Source organism: Silurus aristotelis (assembly GCF_946808225.1).
Source record: "Silurus aristotelis genome assembly, chromosome: 18".
In the NCBI taxonomy this organism is placed as follows: domain Eukaryota; kingdom Metazoa; phylum Chordata; class Actinopteri; order Siluriformes; family Siluridae; genus Silurus; species Silurus aristotelis.
Window position 1 is genome coordinate 14,985,677 of NC_139591.1, and position 8,138 is coordinate 14,993,814.

Sequence of the window (8,138 nt, forward strand, 5' to 3'; positions counted from 1 at the left end):
AAGTCAGAAGTTCTTCATATTAGTTCTAGTAACAAGCTACTTTCTTTTTACCATTTTTAAATTAAAAACAATGCACAAAGTTTAACATTTAAAACCACCATCCTGCTTTCATCCTGCTTATCCTGTGCAGGAAATTATAATAAAATTTTTTTTTCCCAAATGTTTTGAAATTATACATAATTCATTAGCCTTTGCATGGTTAAACCCCCCTCTTCTGTTTATGGGAAGAAGTAAATGTGAGTAAGGCTTGTTCATCCTTCAATAAGGGCTGCCCGCTGTGGAAAGATAGTATTGCAAAGTAGACGTTAGCTCATTTTTACATGTTGTTTAGACATGTTACAGTAGAATCTGTCATTATTAAGCTTACTGCTTGTCTGCATATCATCAAAGATCCATTCTTTCTTTAGCAAATGGCAGTTATGGCGTTTCACATCTCAGCTTCATCGACACTTCTAGAGTTGAAATTTTTTTCTAAATGGTATTTACCATGGCTTAGCTGTCAAAAAACTGCCGTTCTTTGAATTGATTGTTTCCTTGCATGTGCAAATACACAGAGGGAATTTCTCAGGACGTCTTTCATCTCTGTAATCCAAAATCTATCCAAAGACAAAACAGAGCGTTCTGCTCTAATGAAAAGACCACATCTAATTAGTTTGCAGGAAGGCATTACATTTGAATCACTTTTTGTTCCTCATAGAAACTTTTTTTTTATGGTCTGGTAAATCTATATTGTGACCAAAGAGCTGTAGTTCTTATTTTACAAAGCCACATAACTGTCCTGGAGAACCAGAGCTTAGTATTCGTATTCTACCTTCTTGCAACTTAGCTCATTAGTAAGACTTTCATGAGTTGAATTTGAAATGCTGCCAAAGGGAAATGCTCCCCTGTGATTTTGGCCTTTAATGTCTGGTAGAACTGGCTATATATACATATGCACTATATGGAAGAAGTTAATAGTTAGGATAAATCCAGACTTTGTACGAGGCTGTAGAAGGCAGTGTTGCTCATTCAAACCCAGTTCAGACACATTCATTAGCTGAATCAAATGTCGGAACAAGGGAAACACTAAGATAGATGCACCAAGACCAAGAAAATTGCATATATGGAAATTAGTGTCATGGTTCTTACTGGCTTTATGAAATTATGTGGGTGCAAAAAAATAGTGCCTACAGTCTGCTTTCCTCTCATTGATTCTCACCCTGATATAGCTGACAAAAATAAATTATAAGTGAATTCTTTGGTCGTGAGTTATTACCAGATGCTCTTAGACTGTATAATGTAATGGCCAATTTAGCACCACAGCAGCAAAACACAGCAGATGTTAGACAAATGCATGTTTACATCCTAAAAAAGAAACAGCCATCTGTGGCCAGGAATCAAGTGAGCAACAACTGGCCATGCTCTCTGGTTGGAATAGCAGACACTTGCTAATCACAGGCTTGTAAGAATATGTATGCATAAGAGGGCAAATAACACTTTCCTCCAAGTATATAATACATAAGAAGTTCAAAATGTGGTTGTACTTCCCAATTAATATTTGGTCGTCACATGACTGGGGAGAATTGTCTACCAAATTGAGAAGTGCAAAGTTATGCAAAATCAAACTAATGGACAGAAAGTTATGCTTTTTCTGATCACAAATAGTTTAGATTCTGAGACTCCATTTTTTGCATAAGCTTGGATTAGACTGATTTGATCATAAAAAAGAAACTAGTAATTTAATTTAAATGCAGGTTTATTATTATAGAATATTCCATAAAAAATGTAACAGTTGTTCATAGAATGCATTTGATTACATAATAATATATTGGGTTCATTTAGTATAGAATGATAATAACCTTAAAAAACTGCTGGGATTGCACAGTGTCAATGAACAAAAGTATAGACCACACCAGTATAAATGACATAAGGAATAATCGTGGAACTGTAAATGAATTGCAAAGGCTGGACTTCTGTGTGGCTTACTGCTAGATAGCGAGACCTGCAGTGAAAGACTCTTGGGTAGAAGTTGTTTAATAGTAGGAGGTGAATGTAGAAACAATTTTATAAGATGCCTTATAGGAAAACAATTTTAAGCTCTATGCATGTTACTTTTCTCCCAGGCACTGTTTTATGTGCCTTCTAATTTTCCTAAATTCTCCTAAAATTGTTCTGTATATTAGCATACAATGTAATAATAGCATACTTTCTATTATAACTGTGGAAAATTATCTTTGCTAACAAACAGGAAAATGCTTTAGAAAAGAGACCCGTTTGTACAAGGAAGTAGTTATGAGGAATGTATGAAGCCCTCATATGAGGACAGCAGGGTATTTGGAGGTTATGGTGGCTTTGGTATATACAGCAGTTTGAACAGTTAAGACATGCCAGGAGGCGAGAGAGTGCACGGCATTGCTTAAACTGCCTTTGATCAAATATTAAAAGCAGCAGGCTCACTCACAGCCTGTTATCTTCACATTCAAGAGATTTTTTTTTTTTAGGGAAGCTGGTCTGGTGTGAGGCAAAGAGTGAGTGCCAGGCCTGTGGTGGAATGATAATGAAAGGAACTGCTGGAGCTTAGGGCAGTCTGGGGGTTTGGAGAAGTGTTAGCATGCTCAGCCCTACATAATAGGTGACAGTGGCAGTGTGTCTTTAATTGCCTGTGCTAAGCGCTATTTCAATGCATACGTGCTGCACATGCACAGCAAATCCCTGGTAATAAATTAACAACTACAATGCTGAATTAACACCTCCGGCGTTCATTTTATTCCAGCTGGACACGAATGAACAGTGCGAGAGTTCATTGAACATTATGAAAAAAAAAATTTGCTTAAAATTAATTACACCACTGAGGTCTTAATTATTACATAATGTTTTCAAGACAGTCCTAATGTACACTGTGCTGAGTAGTCACATTTTTATTCCCAATAGACCAAATATTTTCTTTCTCTTCTGTGTTTGAATAATGCAACTATATGAATTGGCTGGCTGTTCATGGGAAGCATTGCTCTGTATCAAAACAGTAAGCCCTGGCTTTATTTATTCAATGCACTGAAAAGACCTTGAGGCCTAGAAGTTCTTTAAATCTCCCAAAGGACATCTTTCTACTATCCAACACATTTTTGTAAGTATTTTTTTTTTCCAAAAGCACTGTTGATCAGTTATAAGGTGATTTCTATATTTTTTAATAACAGCAGTTAATACAGGTTTATATTAATGCATGCGTTCTGATATTGTTTCTATAGCAACAACTCATTCAGGACTGATATGGTGATGGTTTTTTTTTTTTACATTTATAAAATGTGCCACTGTTTTGTAATAGTCAGTAAGAAAACCTTTTTTTTTAGTTTCTCAGAAAATGTTTTTTTTTTTTTTTTTTTTATCTAATCAAGGGCAAGATCGAGGAAAAAAAATATGATTTGTGATGGAATGATTATGTACTGTCATGTCATTCTTTAATAAAAACCCAAATTGGTTGGTAAAACACTGTGACATAGGATTAATTAGAAACCTCAAGACCTGCTGCTCTTGGAAAATAATCAGCTCTGGGGTTGTAACAGTAACTTCACTAACTGTCAGGCAACATTACCCATCCTTTCATTGATTAATTTCATATAACGTTATTCTCCGTTATGATTTATACTTTAAGCATCAATTTGTCATTACATCCTTGTTAAAGAAATTCTCTCTTACATACACACAATTCCTCTTTCTCCCTCAAATTAAATTGCAGTAGTGTAAGGATCATCGTTGTCTGGCTGTTTTTGCTATTCGAATATTGATGATGAAATGCCTCATAGAGTGTCAACTGACAGGGGGAAAAAAAGCAGATAAATCATCATCACCAGCAGCCCCTCTACAGGGAACATTGTCTTATATGTATTATTAATCACAATTCAGGGAGAATCTACCCTATTCATTATTCATCATAAAGGTTGCGCTGGCCTACTCATCCAGAGGTGCACCACCCGAGGGGAAAACAACTGTCCTTCAGCCTGTTAATCTGTGATGGCATCTCATGAAGCTCGTTTTATAATCCAAGCTTTACCTTGATCAGGATTTACTCCAGCTGTTCTGTTTAGGTGAAAAAAGAACCATTTACATTTTTGTTAAAAGGGCCATTAAATCAAAACCTAAATTATATTTGTTGTGATAATGTTTATTATTAACAATAATAATAATTACACATTGGGGAATGTATTTTCTTAACCACAGCTTAAACATCCAGGCGATAACAGCACACCGAATTATTTTAAAGTGCCCAAAATTGTTTTTACTTAGACAGCAAGCTAGCTAAAGCAAGGGTGTAATGGCATGTAATGCCTGTGTGAAATTGTTTGTGTGTTTGTGTGTTACATGGCCAAGTTATATTTGGATTTGTGCAGCTTAGGGGTTTATATTCTTTTTTTGAAAGAAAAATAGAAAAGAGCTCATGGTAAAAGCTGAGAATTGTATTGGACAGCAGCTTGCATTGACCTGCTGAGCCACACTGGCCACCATTTGTGAGGCTAATAAACAAGTTATTATCAAATAAAAGCGAACAATGTCAAATAATGGAACAAAACATGTTTGCCATGGTAATAGATCCATTCATCTATGTGTGGGTGTCTGTTTATGGGCTTTCTGTGTCAAATGATTTTGTTTTTTTAACCTTACCCCCTGTAGTTCTGTTCCCCTTAATATCTATTTTAGGGATGTGGATATTACAAAATAAGACATTTTAGGTTGAAAGGAGACAGGCGGAGAATGGGAACGAGACATTGGCAGTGTATAATCTTAATTATTATTTTGATAAGTGGCTTACTTTAAATTTGTGAATGTGCCATTTGAGGAGGATTAATAACCATTTGAAGAGAATTAAATTACAGGCTGAATTATTCAGTTGGTGGTAATTCTTCTCTTGGGAACAGAGCAGGATGAGTAAAATAGTCATGGCTGGGGTCTTGGAAGTATGTGAAAACCATTATTTAGGCTTGTCTAAGAACCAGCATTGGGACCATAGATCTAAATATGCCAGCACAATGTTCCAATCAAGCCAGATTGTTAACATAAAGGTCCACCAGGAAACTTTGGGGGGGAGATGAATGATATCAAACAAATCTTTTTAAACTCCATAGTGATGATTTCAATTGCATAACATCAGGAACATCATACCATACCTGTCAGAGCATCCCAAAACCTCATCTAAGCTCTCATGATCTAACAGCTCGACAACTGCAAATCTCTGCTGGCTGCTAGCAGCCTACACTTTTGCATGAATAAAAAGCAGCAGCATTTGGTCTTCAATCAACCTAAATGAGCACACATGTCTTCCCTCTTTATCTCCCTCCGTTGGCACCCTGTAGCTTCTCAGATCAGTCTTTGATGCTTGCCTGTAGAGTAATCATTTAGTTTTTCTGTTTATACAAACAACTCACAAATGAGGCGGAATCCAATCTAAGCATAGAGCTAAGTATTTGATAGTTATGGCTGTTGCTCAAGTGTGCCACTGTTTTCTGTATTCAGAAGCACTGAACATATAGTTCAGCCACCTAACATGGAGTCACTTATTTCCACTCATAGTTCTGTGAGAGCAGAATGTATTGCTCTGTTTGTTCTGTTTGCTCTGTCTTTAAAGTCACATAAGGCCAACAAACAACCAGAAAGATTTAGTTTTCCCAAGAGCACTTGAACACTTCCGCTCATTTATTTCTGTCAAGGAGTTCTTTTTTTTGCTGTGGTGCTACTTGTCTAACTTGCAGATATGTTACTCACGGTCACACTGTTTTTAGTTAGGTTTCTTTTTTGTTTTGACAACCTGTATAATTATTTTTTTTTTTTATCACTGTGAGCTACATGAAAGTGATCAAGAATAAATGACACATTACAATGGCTATACCCATCTTTAAACTCTAAAGGGACCCCCTTTGTAATGTGTGCAGCAGCCATTCACTACACAAAGATGAACTCAGTGATGTTCTCCATGTTTCCCCCAATACTCATTTGTGTGTGCATGGTACCCTGTCATTAATTAATGTCTTATCCAGGGTGTATTCACACCTTCTACAAAGTGTTTCTACGATCAGCTGCAGATGCACCATGCTCCTGTCCAGAAAATCTTTTCATTCAAGGTAAATGAATTAATAAACTCAGTAGTGCCACATTCTTTATTTACAGACAAAAATTTAACTCATAATTAAGTGAGGATGGCATGAATGTGGATGGCATGAACATGGAGTATGATGTAAGAAACTGTGGGAAATGACTAATAGATGCACTCATAGTTACAAGTTCATTAATTTTTTTTATCTTAACTAGCTGCTTTTTCCTAGATAAGGATGGAGCTCCATTACATTGCACCACACAGATATTCATTCCCATAGAAGTAATTTGTAGTCCCAAATACACCCACTGGCATTTTTTGAGAGGTTTGGTGAAACGTGAGAACATGGAGGAAATCCATGCCGACACAAGAAGAATATGGAAGAACTCTGAACATGCAATAATCTTTAGGATCAAGGTTCAGGATCAAAGAGGGGACAATGAAGTTATATTAAGTATAATTACCCCAATAATTGTATGCCTAGTTACAAAGACCCTTAAAAGGTTAAGTTATTTATGTAGGATGCAGTTAATTTCATTTTTGACTATTATGTGAATTTCCAGCGTGCTCACTTGACTAGGTAATCACTTGGTTTGGTGCTTGTTCATACTTTGCAGTATGGGTAGGGAAGTTATATCTCAGGGGGTTAAGATGTTGGACTTCTGATGGGAAGTCACCAAGCACCACCACGCTGTCACCGCTGGGTCCTTAAGCAAGGCCCTTATCCCTTTAACTGGTCAGTTGTATAAATAAGATACTAGTATGTCCCAGTATTACGGAAGCTGCCAAATGCCATGAATGGTAGAATTATTCCATTAATTATGGCATAAATAATTATGGTAAGGAGAAATAGTAAAAAAAATAAAAATTATATATTTTCATGATGAATTGCAAAACATGGGTACATTTTGTAAAGAAATTATATATTTTCTTTTATTGTCATAATTAAAATATTGAAATATTTAATCAAAATAAATTTTTCCTTTTCTCTGCTTATTGACATAAATCTGTTACACATATATATTTTTTAAACAGGGTTGTTAGCCCTGTGATAATCTGTGCCACTATATATATATATATATATATATATATATAGATAAATAGTGTTGTCTCTATTGTATTTATTTTGACGATAACTCAATCGAAGAGGTTCCACTCATCCTAAAAGACCCAATATATTTAGCAGAGGAGAACGTCTTGGCATCCCAGCTGAACAGCATAATACATTTTTGGGCCATGGGTTGTCTATTGCTTTTAATTAAGGGACAGTATTTCTCTGTGATGGATTGGGGAGGCTTAGCTGGAGTGTGACGGTGGATTTAACTGCTTTGCTTTCATCTTCACTTTACATGTTTGTTTGGTCTAAGGCTAAGCTTGAGCTGAGCTCCCTTTCTTTATCTTCCTCTCTCCCTCTTTCACTCACTCACTCACTCACTCACTCACACAAACACACACACACACACACACACACACACACACACACACACACACACACACACACACACACACACTCATTTCCCTCTCCATGTCCCTCATTACTTCCCACCTTCCCTAGAGAAAGAGGGTTGAGTCCACATGCATAGAAACGCCTCCTTTCTGATTAGCTGGCTTGGATGCTGCCTTTCTTTTTACACTAATGATGTTCTGTACGACTCACTTTGGTGAGTCGATTCTTTTGAACAAAATCACTTCACATGAGTCGAGTTCCGGGAGATGTTTGTTGAACTTATTCCCCTTAACAAACTTTCATAACTTATTTTGCACTGTGAAAGAGATTTTTTTTTCAACAAAAAATGGTTATGGCTCTAGACATGGGGTGGTAAAAATATGGGAGCAAAATCCCAGTGAGGGTTTTTATTTATTTATTTTTTTGTATTGCATGAGGTCTTTTACATTCAACTATATAAAAGTCTAGAGATTACTTAGAAAAAATAATATATAAAAATTCAGTATTAAATATAAAAATTATAAAGATTTTTCCTCTGCACATTGCTACCTGATGTATCACCATGCTGCCTACAATAACACAGTTTTATCTTTATGCCGAAGTCTGTGTGAATTACAAAAATATTATCTG